General features: G+C 39.6%; 1 protein-coding gene across 6 annotated transcripts in view; it reads left to right on the top strand.

Annotated features, from left to right (window-relative positions):
- LOC131678021 (cyclin-dependent kinase-like 1) overlaps window positions 1-17,976 on the top strand; it is a 546,062-nt gene that overhangs the window by 256,026 nt on the left and 272,060 nt on the right. The window lies entirely within an intron of this gene.

The raw sequence follows: 17,976 nt of genomic DNA, 5'->3' as shown, positions 1-17,976 counted from the left end.
AAAAATAATTATCGGACATTTTTAAATAGATATATTTTGAGGAATCGGCACGAAATGAACATCGTTTACTTCGTACCAATTAAATTTAACACATCCACAAATATCTTGAATTGGGGTACTATCAACATTATCATCTTGAGAATGTGTTTTGCTACGGGAATAAAAGAAGCATCGTCTTTTCGTATTACGGCTAGTCTGACTTGAAGTGCGTCTCGTTGTACAACAAAATACATTAGGGGTAAAGCTCTTTAGACGTTTTTGCAGCCTTATTTATTCCGTTATTACTTGAAGCGAAACTGAGCCAGGTTCTAACCCCAGCTGCTGTCAAAATATTCGAAATAACAGCGATTGGGGTTGCAACCTGACGCAGGTTCGGGGTCAAGCAAAAGTGGCATTAGTCTATCATCTTAGTTCGAAACGAGAGGTCCATAAAGTTTAATTATTATCTGAATGAAATAACCTAAAATATTCATTTTTATACACATCAAATCAATAAGTTTGAACGATATTAGAAGTCGTCCTGTTCCTTTTTAACCATTATCGAAACAAGTTAATCACATTTACTGCCACAACCAACCTCCGGATTTGTGCTGCCAGCAACTTTTCACCGATCAACATAAATTTAGCCGGTTTCTCTCTAGCATTCGCACTAGTTTTCATTCTGGTCGCGGTTCTAGTTAAAATTTCTTTCGCGCACATTTTTGCGATAACATAAAAACCAAGAGTGTCTTCCAAAATTCTAATCATTCTACTACATGTTTACGAATACAGTCGTTAGGAGTCTTGACACTAATGATCCGTCCTATCCCAGGTGCGAAGGGTGCCTTACCGTTTGCACCACAGTGTAATGAAAATGATTCAAATTTATTTATAGTCATGCTAATAATTACGTACAGTCGCAATAATTGATATGATGCAAGACTTTATCATACTATCATATTGGTTTACTTATGCTAACTAATTTGCTAACCTTCGTTTTTATGAAATAAAGAATAAAAACCATCATCAAAAGCCGTGTGGTGTCCGGCGGGCTGAAATCTTTTTGCATATTTCAACCAAGAATAGAACCTCTGGGAACTGCTCCCATGTCGTAAGAGGCGACTAACAACATGCTAGGAGTTCCTAGGCCGACGTTTTGCTCCGTACCGAAGACTTAATCTGGACGGACCTTAAGGTTTTCCATATTACCCTCTTTCCAGTCTGTATTTAGTGAATCACTGACATATACTCACCTTTTCTGATTCGCCTTTCTTGATTGTGTACCAACGTTTTAAGTTTCTTCTGGCGGTTGTATATTAGCCGTAAATGACGAAATCTAATTCTACACTAAGTAACAGAATATATTAATATACCGGCACTTCCACGCCAAGGTTTAACTTCCAAAGCTTTGGTTTAAAAACCGTTTTTAAAAAATGGAAACTTTCATGTAGGAAATTTATTGAATTGGCCTAAGATGGAGCTGTCGAATTTCACAAAAAGCTTTTTATGTTGCAAGTGATCTGTAGTTGTGTTAAATTAGGTATTTTTCTATTATATTTGGAACCGTCTACCGACAAATCTACATTTACGAATACCTCCAAAAGTGACTCCTTGAGGTCTCATGAAGGCCTGACACTAGCTTTATGATACTTTTGCTTTTCTGAACAGTAATAAAAATCTCAACATTCAAGAACTTCACTTTGTCAGAAAATGTAGGGCCATCGGAAGCTAAAACTTCGTAAAATCGCACTCCTGGTCCTTTTTTCAGTGCAGTACTCTACGTCACTCGTTCAAATTTGCACCGCTCTTATGGTAGTCGGTATTTGCTAGTATTACTGTACTCCCATCCATTCTGGTAGTCAAACGGTGGGATAGCAAAATTCTTACAAGTTTCCTATCTCATGCCTCCACGCGAGTCTAAGTCTATTGATGACATTTGGTCCTTAGACCGCAGAATGAGAGGGTGCTAACAGAATGAGAGGGTGCGAACAGATCTAGTCGAGAAAACATTGCCGTAAAAATGAATAGTTGATCGGAAATTAGCCCCAATACGACTAATCTGACTAGTATCTATGAACACGGGTCAATACGTATTGAAAATTCGCCGCGTCTGTTTTTATGAACATAATTTAAAGCACCGTTATTGCTAACAAGCCCGTGCATCAGGTTAACAATCCTTTATATTTCCCTTCAGTGTTCGGTATTATCGCTCGTATACTTGTATTCCACAAACAATCCGATATGGAAAATAAGAAATACTTTCCTTGATTTATAACATCTCTCGCTATTTTTGCCTGTATAATGTGTTATCACTCGGTAGTTTTCAAGCCAATAAATATATCGTAGAGAAGAAGTAGCGAATTCTGTCCAAATACTGTTGCAATAAATAGTGATCCGGCCCATTACGCGGATAAGATTAGCTTTTCTAGGCAATACTCCCACGGTCGGCCGTGTGGAGTTCAAATTGCTTTTGTTTAGGGAACATAGTATACTCTCGGTAGCCGGCTGCCCAGAGTTTAAAAATAACCAAAAACTAAACAAGATCATCTCTTTTTCGAGTGATCGTGCACTCGAAGACTAACTAAACAACTACCTAATAAAACATGCTTTACAGGTCGCATCGTTTGCTTGGAGCGAATCCTAGACCTGATACCCTTCCAAACCACCAACTCCGCGACACCTATGGAAGAGTCTGATGAATCGTCGTCCTTCCGTTAAGTAGGTGGAGCATCAACACTTCCCGTCTACCTTATCCTTTATCCTTCCCCGTGAACGATGGAGATGGGGGCGGCCGGCAATGATGGCTATCATGCTGTTGAGGTTTTAATATGGGTCGGATTGGTATGAATTCCTACTTACCACTTCCTAAGCAACTCTTATTAGATAATCAGCAGTCAAACATGATGAAGTCAGTGTGCAATCCGCCAAAATCATCGTCACAACGCAACGCAACGCAACGCAACGCAATAAAGAATAAAAACCATCATCAATAGAAACATAGCTTTACATTATGATCATCAAAAACGAGCTCTAGACCCACTGCGTACAATTTGTGTAGTGATCATGTAGGATATATGTGTCGGTTTTGCATTTTGCGCTTTGTGCGGAGGTTCGTCACCCCAACTCGGTTGATTTTTTGCGCGCGCTTTTTCGACCTGAATTTCACCTTAAAGCAATGACTGGGTGTCGGTATTGCAATAAAATTTGTTGAAAGATATTGTCGTTAAATTTAAAATACACGCAAGAAATTTTTTTTATATATAAATATATTGGAAAAATTAATTGAAACACGAGTTCAAACAATATATTTTGAAATTTAAATTAAATACTCGTGAATATGTGGGTCGTCGCAACGTCGGTTTTAGAAACAACAACCATTTAAACCTCAGACAGAACGGTAAAAGAGCAATTGTACCGTTAAGTGAGACCACTCATGTATTCAGGAGTAAAAGGTGGCGCATTAGTGGTTCGAAAAAAAACCAGGAAATACCAAACTCTCATAAATGAGCAGAGCGACAAAAATATTCGATGTGTCGTCAAGTGGGGCCGTTCACTAATACAGACAGCCAATCAGGAGCTAGCTAGGCGAATTAATCCCTTCGAAATTCGAAACTGCGCATCACGCCTGACGATCGGGCGTGAAAGTGATCGCGTGTTCTGCAGCCACTGTTTGTAGCCGAAGGAGGGCTATACATTGGAGCCAGCACTCGAAGGGAAAACGCCCAAGCAAGTCCCTAGGGCTATATAAGCCCCTGTTCCACATGGCTTAGCTCTCTTATTTTCCTTAGTCCGTGAAAGCCACACAGTGATACAAATACGACAGTTTTATAAAGATATATAATTATCTTAGCTATTTGGTTCCGGAAGCCGTTACAATTCCCGGAACTTTATAAATCGGCACAGTTATCCGCCATAAGTTTGAAGCGACAATATTTGCACATAGTTTGAGTGCATAAAGTGACTCTCGGTGCTGGAAAATCTGGACCTCCCGTCAGCCAAAATTATGGCCAGATTCTTCCCAAGAAAAGTGGCAGTGGCTCAGAAGTATCGAACGCTCGTCCGTCAACATACGACCACGCTAATCCGAGTGAAGCTAACGGAAGGCCGGAGGAAGTTCCCGGCGGAAGATCTGAACCAGCAAACCACTCGGTAAGACAGCGACGAAAACCGGTGGCCATCGGCCGGCGGAACACGCGGACAGCATCAGCAGCAGCAACACGTGGAAGCAGCCATCATCGACGAATCAACGCAGTGACGAGTGAGTTAATAAAAGTTTTCTCATTCCTCGTTTCAATAGAAAGTAGTTTCTTTTAAATTAAATTGATTGTTTGACTTTTCTATTTGCCACATTTCTTGCGTGCGCCTTTGAAATTGTTTTCAGGTTGAGACCAAATCCTGTTTAGAGTATTCAGGTGAGTTTTCCCTCACGAGGTAGCCGACCCTGTGAAGCTATAGAGGGTCTTGTTACTGGGCTAGCCGGCCATTAGTTATAAAGCACAGACACAAGCATATCCGGAAGAACTATCTCTGTTCGTTGATGGACGTAGCGTTTTCAAAGGCAGTTCACTTCGTATGCTGTCTCCATTAGTGGACGAAAAGAGAGTTTTACGAGTGGGTGGTAAAATTGAAAACGCGCCAGACGTTTCCTACGATGCAAGGCACTTAGTCGTGTTGCCAAGAAACCATAGAATTGCTTACCTCGTCGTGCTTAGTTTTCATCAGCGATTCCTTCATGCCAATAGTGAAACAGTATGCAACGAGTTAAGGCAGAAGTTCTACATTGCGAGGATGCGAACGGTAGTACGGAGTGTATGCAGGAGCTGTCAGTGCTGTAAGATTAAAGGGGCAACACCGATGCCGCCCTTGACGGGACCACTTCTGAAGATCCGATTGACGCCATTCATTCTGCCATTTACTTGCATCAGCGTGGATTATATGGGCCCCTGAAGTGAAAGTTGGTTGCAGTATCGTAAAACGATGGATATGCTTGTTCACCTGCCTTACCGTACGAGCAGTTCATTTGGAGCTGGAACACAATTTGTCTACGAAGTCTTGTGTGATGGCTTTCCGAAAATTTATTAGCCGGCGTGGGGCTCCGCTCGAAGTGTTCACGGACAACGGTACCAACTTAGTGGGAGCAAGTCGTCAATTATCAGAAAAGATAAGTAAGATTGCCGAGATAAACGTAACATGTGCATCCACGTTCATCAACACTCGAACTCAATGGCATTTTAACGTTCCCGCAGCTCCTCATATGGGCGGGTCGTGAGAGCGAATGGGGAGGAGTCCATCAAAAAAACAATACAAGCCATCTCCGATAATCTACATCATCCGAGTGACGAGGTCTTGGAGACAATAATGTTGGAAGCGGAAGGGATCGTCAATTGCCGTCCATTAACCTATATTCCATTGGAAGCTACAGATCAAGAAGCACTAACTCCGAGTCATTTTTACTGTACGGTTCCAATGGAATAAAACAGCCAGTATCAGATCAGCCAGATGGACAATGTGTTCTCCGAGCTAGTTGGAATGTTGCCAAAGAAATTTTAGATCAGTTCTGGCGAAGGTGGGTTCGAGAATACCTCCCAATGCTAACCAGGCGGACGAAATGGTTCGATGCAGTCAAGCCCCTGGAACCGGGCGACCTACTTATCATAATCGACAAACATGATAGAAACCGCTGAGAACGAGAACGCATCCTGGAGACATTTCCTGACAAATTCGGGCAGATCAGACGTGCCATAGTGCAGACAGCCAGAGGGGTGTTCGCTAGGCCGGCAGTAAAGCTTCTGGTGTTTGATGTTGTAAGCGGTAATCATCAGCTGGAGGAAGTTGCTCCGGAAATGGCAATGGTTCACGGGTCGAGGGATGTTGCCGATTCTCCTCGTTGAGGCAAGTAATTGGTGAATCAATTGACCAATCTCTCGCTTGGGAAACGTCACGACCCACAGAGGCGTAACTAACTTCAAATCCTGGCCAAAATAGAAAAAAATATTGTTTTTGTTTATTTGTCCATATTTTCAGCTTAAATTGTTCTTCGAAACATACTCTAACGTTTTGCTCAAAAAGAAAAGCGTTTTCGTTTGATAATTTTTGTATGCAATTTTTTTTTTAAATGAATGATTTTTTAACACATTTTATTAGCTTGGAAGCCACTATCCCTCAATTTCTCAGATTGCTCAAAAAATAATTGCCCAAGTCAATATATAAATCAAAATCGTGCTTTTCATAGCAAACTCCAGGAATTACAATCAATTGGGGTCAATTTTAGCTTTTTTGTCATTTTTGGGTAGGTTAACAGTGCTCACTTTTTTAATTTTCCAATTCGTTAGTAAAAAATTACATTGTCGGGCAATGTCGGGTAAATCTGTTAAAAGGAGAAGATTATTTTGAGTGTCTTCTCACTGTTCCACGAAGAAAACATTCCCAATTAATCCCATTGGGTTTTTACAGCTGTTTGAAAATGTCGTGTTTTTTGCTCAAATTTAAGAGAATACAATTAAAAAAAATCAGTATTGGGGCTATTTAAAAGATCTTATATGTAAAGAATAATTTGATTCGGCGCCGGTGGTTGAGTGATAAGCGTGACCACCACTCATTCCAGTTGGCCTGGGTTCAGTTCCAGCCAAGGTCATTGAGATATTTCTGAGACGAAAAAATCTGTAGAGACGTCTTCCTTCGGAAGGGAAGTAAAGCCGGTCCATGAGTTGATGGATCGATATCTAGTCCAGAAGTGAAGTCACCTCTCTGGCATCGGTAAAGAAGAAGTAGTATCCAACTTCTATACTTACTAACAAATATCCTCCTCCCGTGATACTTGTGGAGTGCGCAGTAGTATATATGGCCTCTAGCAAAAGCAATTATCAGACTAACCATTCCTTCACTTTCCTCCCGCGATCTACGTTAGGGCCTGGCCGGTGCCGGTATTGATCAATAAACAATTTAGGATTACCAGGAGTTGCACATTGAAAGATGTTTCGCTACTCCCAAGCATAATTATCTACTTATTCCCTGTGCAACTTCAACTAGTCCAGATCGATAACGGAGTAGCGGCCAGGGGTGGTCGCGCAAGCTCAAGCTTTTATGACAAGAATGATTTGATTGAGTCCCCCATATTATTTTTGTTATATTGCGTCCATTAACCAAATTGAGCTATTATGACCACGATAGCCATATAAAAGAGTGTGAAATATAGCTTCCACTAACCTTGCTATATGAAACGTAACATACACAAGTTGCCTTGGAAAGGTAAGCGAAGCATCAAACAAATTTCGCAATCTTCTCATTCCAGTTCCTTGTCTCCGGATTGCAAGTGTCAGATTGAATACGATAATCACTTGGAGAGATTTCTATTACCGAATTTACAAAAACTTGAATATTTTTTCTACTATAAGAAAACCAGAAAAGTAAAATAAATATATGAACTTAAAACAAAATGTTTTAATTCATAAAAACAGTTGAAACAGGATAAACACGTTTACATTGAAAAATAATAATGCTCGTGGAATTCGTTTATTTTCGGCCTTGCATCACACTGCAAGGAGGTTTAATATTTTCATATTTTGATCACAAATTGTCTAAAACCATGAAAATCCATTTTTCATTACTTGTTATCGCATAAAAAACCTTAAAAACAAATGAAATTGAGCATACCGGCTTGAACCTTCGTTCGAACCGGTCACAAATCTTGATAGCTCCTGGTTTACCTAGAGTTTTTCAACAGCAACAGTCTTTCTCAAGGCTACCTATATTTTCGCTCGATCAGTCTTTCTCAAGACTATATTTTTTCGACAATTAGTCTTTTTCAAGACTACCTACTCTTTCTACTCAATCAGTCTTTTTCAAGACTAAAACATTTTTCAAGAACAATTCAGCCTAAAGAAATATTTAATTCTTCCAACATGCCTGGGTCCTCCCAGAAAGGCCGTGTGCCAAAATTTAAAACTAAACGGAAAAGGGTATCTTCTCCACCCGAAAATTCAATTGACTGCAGCAACTCGATGTTTTATCCGAATGTGAAGCTGATAAAATTTCTAAATTTCCTCGCATTGCGCATAATGCCGAGAAGAGAACGCAATCACCTCCGCCTATAACAGTGATGATCTCCGACTTCAAAGCCTTTCGAACTGAGCTTTCGACGTTCCTTCCGGACGTAAAAGTCTCTTTTCAGATTGGCCGAAGAGGAGAATGTCGAGTTACAGCGGAGGAATCGATTGGCCACAAACGACTACTCCAGTATCTTACGGAGAAGTTATATAAATTTTATTCATATGATTTCAAGACAGATAGACCATTCAAGCAGCGCTGTTGTTGTAGAATATTTGCTGGTTAGTCGCCAATTTAAAGCTGGGGCGCAACGACTTGGATAGGGTGCAACAACCTGGATGGGGCGCAACGACATTGATGCGGTACGAAAACTATAACGCCACTATACGTAAATTGGACCGGAAAATGAGCGGCGTGAATGCAAACATAACGAAAAGTACTAAATTGGTGCTTTTTGCTATGAAGGGTGCATTCCACATAAAAATAAATATCCGATTTCTTCGAAAAAAATTTCTCACACCCTTTAACAAAAAAGTGTGTCAATTGTTATTTGTTAAGCTTATTATTCAATAAATTGTACATATACCATAATAACCATAATGATAACTTGTAAACTTTACAATATATGGAAAGAAATAAAAATTAAAGTTGGATTTTTTATTGAAGAGTTCGGAAATTAGTATAAACAAATTGAATATTTTTATATCTCGATCCATTTTTTACTTTCTAAATATTTAGAATCATGTTGGAAAGATGGTGTAAAAGATTCATATGGGAGTCTGAATACTTCATGAGATATTTCAATAATACCAATAAAGCAAGGCTACTTTATAGTAGACACCCTGTGATAGAAACTTACAAAATGGTTTGTAAATCTGATGTGAATTTTGTTTGGTGATGGCAATGCCCTGTTTTTAAACATACGCCCTAAACGAACCCCCTGGAACTGTTACTGTTGAGGTATTGGTGCGGTAGTCTAGTACATAATATGCTAACTCTTATCATAGGCTTTGTTCAACAAGCTGAGCCACCCTAGGGACTGAAATATACCTCTATGAAGTGGTTATATACAAAGTTGTGGCGAAAAAGTGAGCTAAGTTCGTGATTTTTTTAAAGTGCTTAATGCAAATTAAGCACTTTAAAAAAATTAAAGTTCCCAAGAGATCCGGTAGCGCGGTTATCGTGCATTCTGTTCTTTGTGCAGAATAATGCGGAAATGCCTCCTTTCGAAATCAACAGGCTGTGTAGCGAAAGTATGAAAATATTTGGAACTTCATGTAAAAATTGTCTTTGTTCCAGTACCGAGTCAATTGGAAGTACTGAGCAAACAGGGAGAAAGTTATCCCGGAAGTCGCTTCTTGTTCTTCCTTTGGTACTATCGATACAGTTGAATTTTACAGTTTTCAACTGAATCGATCATCGGTGTAAATAGGAGCGTGTATTTTCTACTGCTGTTTTCTCCGAAACGATCACATGTAGTACTGGAACAAACCTATACATTGCTCCAAAACAAAAATTAAACCTTGCAGAAAAGTAGTTTTAGAATATTTAAAATAAATCCGAACAGAGAAGATTATTCTTGTGACAGAGGTTGCTTGACTCAGAAAGCAACTTACAAAAATGAAGAGGCATGAAGATATTTTTCGTAATGTCCAACAACGAATATATATTATTTTGTTTTGCTGTATTCCGATGGAAAAAACGTTATGATCGTTTAAATGCGGATATAAAGACTAAATCTTTGATTTTTCCAGAAGCATGAAATTGGTACATAATATAGAATATTTTAATCAGAACAAATATACGACCGAAACAAAACCAATATTTTAGAAACATTGGTCGAGTGGGGGTATGTCGTTTTCAACAGGGATTAGTAAAATATAAGAAGAAGCCAGCTGGCGGATCCTATCCTAGATAGATACCACAACGGCATCTGCAAGCTGCCCTAGCGTGATGGAATTGACAAGACATTTGTCAATGTCATTCACTTAAAAATTGTAGAGAAGGGCGCTTGGACATGAGCCCTGGGGAAGGTCCACGTAGCTAATTCGTGATGTCGACAAATAACTTTGCGAAAAATACATATGTTTTTCAGACAACAAGCCCCCTGAGTCAGTAAGAAAACTGATGCCATCTGCTTTTTGCTAGCATATGCCATTTGAATTCCTGTTAAGAGCAACGCAAGGCAATCGTTCGTCTCTTTGCCTTTACGAAAACCAAATTGTGTATCTGACAGTAAGTTATTTGCTTCGGCCCAATTGTCGAGACAGAACAGGACCATTTTCTCGATTAACTTCCGAATAGAAGAGAGCATTTCAATCCGTCCATACAAGTTGTGATCGGAGGCTGTTCTTCTTGTTTTTTTTTGATGGCGTGGACCTTCACTTGCCTCCAGCCATGAGGGACAAGTTTACTCTTAAGAAACATACTAAATTAATTCAACAAACGTCTCTTGGTAGATTCTTTAACAAGTAAAATTTCATTATGTCTGGTCCTGGGGCTTTATTGTTACATTATCGTCCGCGGGGGGAAGCGGCGCGGTAGATCTTCTGTGCCGGGGCGGAATCCGTACAAACCTTCTTGGCGAAATCGAATGTCCAACTCTCTCGTTAGTACTGTTTCAGGTTCGGTTTCTCTCATTAATCCGCCAACGAACCAGCGACAGTAAGGGTTTGTTGGCTTTCATAAAAATTTTCATTGGCTCAGGTAACCCGCCATTCCGGTTGATCTTGTACGCCGGTGGCCTTTTTCGCGTACACGTATCAACACTTTTTGTCCCACCACGGGTTGGGAGACCTTCCACGAGAGTTCGCGTTTGGTACACGTTTTCTGAGCTTGAATAGCGGTGTCGAGAATAAAGCCACCTAAGAAGCCGTACTCTTCCTCTGGAGGAAGATCTTGCATGGACTCGAGTTTACCGGATGCAGGATGCTTAGCTCTTCCAATCACTATTTCGTTTGAGGTCAGACGAAATATTGATTGTACTCGTTGGTCTTAAGCCGTTAGCAATAGTGATTAAAATTGACACAGGATCGCTGCCGTGTCGATCAGGAATTACCTTCCACATGCAATCTAACCGAGTCGAGCAGAGGGACAAGTCTAAGGAGCTTGGGCGCGCTGGGGGAGCAGGGATCCGTGTCATTTCACCGGTGTTCAAAATTGTCAATGGAGTTATCACAAAGTTTTTGGAGTGAGGTAGATTTCGATTATCATTATCATGAAAGCAATTCCATGCTATGCCGTGGGAGTTAAAATCAACTAAAACTCAGTTCAGTGCGGGAAAGAGTTCTGCATTGTCGCAAGATCTTCAATGCCTGGTGTCGAGGGAAGGTTAATTCTATTGAAAAAATAGCACGTTTTGATCCCCAAAAGTACTCTTCCGTAAGAGTGTTCTCGATCCAAGCAAATAAAATTAAAATCTATTTCTGAAGTACGTCATGTTTCGCATAATAAATTTTAAAAGGATCGAGTTTCGAGATAATGTTTTTTAATGCTACTGTTAAACAGTGATCAAATCCGTGACCTCGTTCAAATTAGCTATCGAAGGATACAATCGCTGAAAGGAGGGGCTATTTTGCAGTCAACTGCATTAAGAATGTTTTTATTGCAGTGAGAAAGCTTACCAGGATGCTTTTAAGAGGGTGTTCTGTAACAATACGGTCCATAGTGCTGGGAACTTCTTTTCTGAGCTCAGGTTTCGGAGACCAGGAGCTGTTTGCTTCGGTTTTGCACCAGTAAGTACTGTTATTTTGGAGGACATTGAAGAGACACCTTCTGAACATTACAACGAATCTTAGGAGAGGAAAAGTTCCTCCTTTTTCTATTGCTTCTAGGCGCAGCAGAAGATGTTCCCTCCTGGTGTTCATCAGAGTCACCATCGTCAGTAGACAAGCCAGTATAGATTTTTGTAGAGACTTGTGGCTTAGCTATTTAAAGCAGCATTTCTGCGAAAGATCCCTTAGAGGGTCCCTGAAGGGAACTCTTCAGTTTCTCTCCGCACTGTATCATCATGTCGGGAGATTATGTTGATTTCCCCCACTGTAAAGATACTTTTCAACACCCCTCCCCCAGGAGTCATCCACATGATTCTCATCGCATTTCCCACAACGAACCTTATTGCTACAATGGGAGGCTGTGTGTCCTGATTGTTTACAATTTTTGCATTTCATTACCCGTGGCACAAAAAGGCGAACAGGTAGACGATCATTGTCAAAGAGGAGGTAGGTAGAGCAAACCCGACGAAGGTCACCCGATAAGAGTCTAAGTTGACGTATGACGTATTCCTGTCAGCTGCCACTGATGTTGAATGCAAACATCCTGTATCTTCCCTGACTGAAGCATGGGGTCTTAACCCTTGATAGGGCCGAGAGTTTGGGGCTAATAATGAATGTTATATTAATGGAAACACGGTTCTTTCACTTAGTTTAGAATCTACATTTATTTCGTAATAAAAACTGTTTTGAAAAAGGTGGCGATATAGTTGCCACCGCCCGGTAAACACATTTTATGAAACTCTATTTCTTAAGGATAGTATAGGAAGAAATCCAAACGAAAGCTTAAGCTAGCTACCGTTACGCCCGTTTTTATGTAACCATTTTTGTTATTGCTAGATTCACTGTTTTTACCTCCATCTCTGTTCAGGCCAGTGCTCAGGACATTTTTAACGGGGTTGGTTTTATTCGTTTCTTACAAAAGAAGGGTATAGCAACCCTCAAACTTTGAAGATCTTTTCTCAGGTCTGGAGGCCCTATTCTTTTGTATCAATCGACTCAGCTCAACAAATTGGGACAATGTCTGTTATCGAGAAGGAATCTTGAACAGACATCCTGTGGTTCGTGGCAGTGCGAATTACTGCAGTGATTTGTAGTAAGCTTACCGACTAAACCTAAACCTCTTGTTCCTTCCAGCCTTCAACTTACGCAGTCACCGTTAGGTATTACCTCAGTAGGGATTGTGTGTTTACTCTTTTTATATTGTGTTAATTGTTCGTAGATTTCCCATTGCTGTTGTTTTTTGCTTGCTGTCCAACTTTCGCGCTATATCTAACTTGCTGATGTCTACTGTAAATATCGTTACCTGCCGAGACGCGAAACGATCCAGAGGTGCTGACCTTAATGACCGACATGTCTTTACAACTACCTTTCTTGGCGCTAGTCGTTTCGAATTATCCTATTTAGCTGTTGCTGAGCGGGGTACTCTCACAGGAATAGGAATTTTTGCTTACCGATTCCCGTTTTCGTAAACCATTTAGCTCTCAGGCACTAGGACAGACCACAGGCGGTGGTATTTTTTTGGATGATCTTATCCCGATTTCTCTGACTTCGTGTTGTTTGTTTGTTGTTTTTCATCCATAGCTGATGTTGCAAGCTCAGAAAGAAGGGAAACATTTCAAAAGTAATTCAAAGCCTTCATTGGAATGGGTTTGAGACAACTATATTGCCACCTATTTAGATTCATTTTATTTTGATCTTTGTATTTTTTGCAACTCAAGAACCGCGTTTTCGGATAAAAAATACTTGTTTTTACAAATTTTGATCACCAACTTATAGGGTGTATAGTATTTTATTCAAAATCGAGTTAATTGTATTGTCCATGCAGGAAAAGAAAAGGTGACAATATAGTTGCCACTGTCTTATAAAGGGGTAAAACAGCTAACATGAGGACGACCGCGTCACATTCAACCCGATTAGATGGTAAATATACACTATACTCCTTTGCAAAAGGCCCGTAGCCAGCAATATAATTTGCGTGCTTCAAATTATTTTCCTCCACCCGAAGCTTATCAGGGCTAATTATTGATGTTTCTGTCACCGCCGAATATTGCTTCATCAGAACTCGAAAAATCTGCAATAGATCCAAACATTTCTTGTCTTCGGTCCAGAAAAGTTTACAAATGGCCCGGTTGTGGAGAGTGGGTTCGTTTTTAGTCGGGGAGGTGATTTTATTGCGACATCCATCTCGCCTTGAGGCAAACCATTATCAACGAAAGCCGTTTTTGCACGGGTTGTATTATAGTCATGAATGAGGAATATACAGTCGTGATTCACTGGTTGGCCCACAGCCTATGTCCAACTAACGAATTTGATTCGCTAGTTGGACCAACTGACAAATGTCAAAAACTCTCCAAAGAAGACGTTAGTAGTGTAAAAGATTAATAAATAGATTGTCAAAGCAAATTTGACATGAGATTTTGGCGTTCAGATGTTTTTCAGTTGGACAAAGGTCCAACGACACGGCACGAAATATTATCTGTCATTCTGCCCGAGACTTGTGCGATATTCATTCAACTTTCAGCCAAAATATCTTATGAAGGTTGCAATGATGTTCGGAAGGATTATTTGAAAACATCCATACCATGAAAAAATCATATAGGATGAAATACTTTTGCTTATAACACTAAACTTTTGCACTCTCTTCCTTTTACTACGTGATGAAGCTACAATATGCACATATTTGTATTACATATACTACCCATGATCGCATAGTTGTCCCGTTTTCTATGGAATTTCCTATCTTTATGGGACTTATATGCGATCATGGGCAGTATACTTATCTATACATCACACTTACTTTCACTTTGAACACACGTACATATTACATTTTCAATGATAAAGTGCAGCGAAAATTATTTTTCATTAAATTTTTTTTTGAGGACCTCACAAAAATAGGTCTTGCCAAGAACCTTCCAAACAAGTATTCTAAACAAAAAATATAATTTTATTGGTTTTGTGACAACTCAGAAAAGGTATCTAAAGCTTTTGGTATCGGTTTTAATCATACTTCTCCTACAGGTTAAACCATTTAAAATTTTATTAGCCAGAAAATTACTATGAGATGTTGTTCCTCTGTCATAATAATAATTTTATAATGAGAGGTTGGTTAACTTGTTTGCAATATCAGCCAGGGTATTCAGATAAATTCAATTTTCTTGAACGATATAGATACTGTGGGTATACAGAATAACTTTTGAACCAGAAGTCGTAGCCTATTACTTTTCTTGGAAAAGTTGAACACTGTACTAGTATCTGCCGGAGATAGCATTGTACATTTTTTAGAACACATAGGAAACTGTCTACACAAATTTAAATATGAAAATTTGTGCCACCCTAGTAGTCATATGTTTGTTAAACATGTATGTGAAAATAGTTAAAACTGACGAAGCTACGGCATTTATCTTGAAATGTATCCAGTGAAAATGTAATCGTGCACAGAGCATTCGCACGATTGATTTGTTTAGAAATATTTCCTAAATTATGAACGAAGGGTTTTGCATACAAAGATGAATAACTTTTATAAGCATAAAACATTATTTTCATCCTAATTATTAGCGAATTTCTCCAAAATTCCACGCGGCCTTTCCCGATTGAAAGGAACGGCCGCGCTCCATGATACGCCGCGCTTAGCCCATCTGTCATAATATCGCGATTTTGCATAACGAAGGGCTAAATAAATATGAACCAACAGGTCTGTGCCACAAAAGGAGAAGGGCTAAAGGTAACACATATTGTTCCAGAAAACAGCACTGCGTTATGCAACGTTTTGTGCAGGTTGATTATACCAGGTGCAAGTGGTGCCAAATTCACAACGTTCATTCTGAATTGAAAAGTCCTTTTAGATTACAGAATTGATAAAATTGGTTAAATGAGATAAACAAATCAATCAAATTCTGTTTTAAAAATTGTGCTTGCGTTTAAAACAAAATGGGAGGCTTATTATTACCGCTACATACTAAATTTCAAGCGCAAATAGCAAATACAATTGCTAGCTACACCAAAAGCTTACTGGCAACCTTACAGCGGCATTTAAGAAACAGTTGGTGCGGCGTGTACGTTTCAGTGAATCTCTCAAAATTCCAACGTATAGGACGAACTTGTTAATAATTATTGGAGTATACCAAATATCAAACGTAGTTAATTTAATCGTGCGTGCAAACGCGAAAAAGACGGGAGCGGACTTGGTGGGCACAATGTCAGAACCACCACAACGAATTCTCTAGACTATAAATGGTATTGGTTTTAAATTTCAAAGCAAAAACGTGATTGGAACACTTCAGCGAACCACCTGTTATTTTCTTTTTTCCAATGCCCGGGGGGGGGGGAAGGGCATGTCATGTTTGTTCTTAAACGACTTTTTTCTTCGCTCCAAAGAGCGTTGCAGTAGTTCTGTGTAAAAGTTTGAGCTTAGAGATGCAAAGAGGCATGAGTTTCGGGCTTCCGAGTTTTGTTTTTTTTTCATGAGCTGTATAAGTATAGTCAAACATGAAATTTCAGAAACAACTAACATACCGCGTAGTAGCACAGCACCGGCTGGCTGGCTGGCTTGATTGCAGAGGGGAAGGAGCTATCTGACCAAGAACTTATTTCTCATAACAGTTCGATATGGCTTAAAGCCGTAGGCAAATTACTCTTACGTATGTGTTGGTGACCATACTGACATAAAAAGAAATTCGCGTTAAAATAATTTACCCAAGAGACTTGAACCGACAATCATTGTCTCACCGAAGACACCCCTTTACTAACTGAGCTAACGCGATACATAACAGCGTGATGGCTAAGCGCAGAGCTTCTGCTCGTGCATGCATGGGTATGGGACATTGCAAGATGACGTCGTATGAGTAAAAATGCTCGAAAAAATGACAGCTCGGCGAGCTTGTTTACATGGACTTCGAAATTTTATTATTCCGATTCAGTGCAAGTGAGCGTGTCATATCTTCGAGCATTTTTACTCATATGACGTCAACTTGCAATGTCCCATACTCATGCCATGCACGGGCCGCAGCTCAATACGCTTGAATCGTTCACGCTCAAGCGAAACTTATGTATGTCACTTTGCGAAGACACTGTCATGTATCGCTATAGCACAGTTAGTGAAGGGGTTTCTTTGGTGAGATATTGATTGTCGGTTCAAGTCTTGGTAATTGTTTAACGCGAATTTATTTTTATGTCAGTTGGTCACCAACGCATACGTAAGAGTTATTTACCTGCGACGTCAAGCCATACCGAACTTTTGAATGAGAATGAAGTTCCGGGCCAGAGAGCTCCTTTCCCCTCTGCAATCAAGCCAGCCAACCAGCCAGCTGTGCTACTAACGGTAGGGGAGACCGGGGCTAGTTGGCGGTGTTTTCAGTTTTCATTTTTTACTGCTTTGACTTTGGTAGATCTTGTAAAATAGAACACGTTGCATGAAATAGTAGACTGTTGGCAACATCTCTGAATTTTATTAAAATGTTTGATACGTTGTCTTCATTTCTAGAGACAAAAAAAGTAACGCGGAAAAGCCGCCAACTTACCCCAGCCTCGGGGTAAGTTGGCGGTATGCATGGGGTAAGTTGGCGGACTGCCAGAAAATAAGCAATTCATTAGGAATACAATCACATAAGTGGTCCATATGGAATGTGCCGATTGTCTTTTCAATAAAACTGTATAGTATTCGACATATCTCATTATATTTCAGTTTCAATACCCTGTCATTTTGACTTCGACGCGTACTCCATATTCAAAAGCAAATTTACGAAATTCTTCAGGCGTTTGGCTGAAATAATTGTCCATTTCATTGACGAGAGACATAAGAAAAAGTTTCTCTTACTTTGGAGTGAATTCCAGAAATAAAAATATATTATGACTATTTTTGCACTATTAATAGTACCGCCTACTTACCCCGTGTGCGTTACCGCCAACTTACCCCAACCGTATATTTTATAAAAAAGGATTTAAAAAATTACTTTTGGGTATGAATAGGCATAATATCTATACGGATGCTGAAGCCTCTTTTCACGCACTACCGAAAAATATAATCGTTCGGGACCTTAAATTACAAAAAATGTTTAAAATTAAGAAAATTTACAAATTATGCTCAAAAACACAATTTCGTCCACAGCTTCTACAAAACATAATGTTTCGCAACAAAAACACATTGGATAATGCGTTTCACATTACTTAAGGTACACAACGA

The sequence above is a fragment of the Topomyia yanbarensis genome, chromosome 1, assembly GCF_030247195.1.
Source record: "Topomyia yanbarensis strain Yona2022 chromosome 1, ASM3024719v1, whole genome shotgun sequence".
NCBI lineage: Eukaryota > Metazoa > Arthropoda > Insecta > Diptera > Culicidae > Topomyia > Topomyia yanbarensis.
This window is presented reverse-complemented; position numbering and strand designations above follow the sequence as displayed.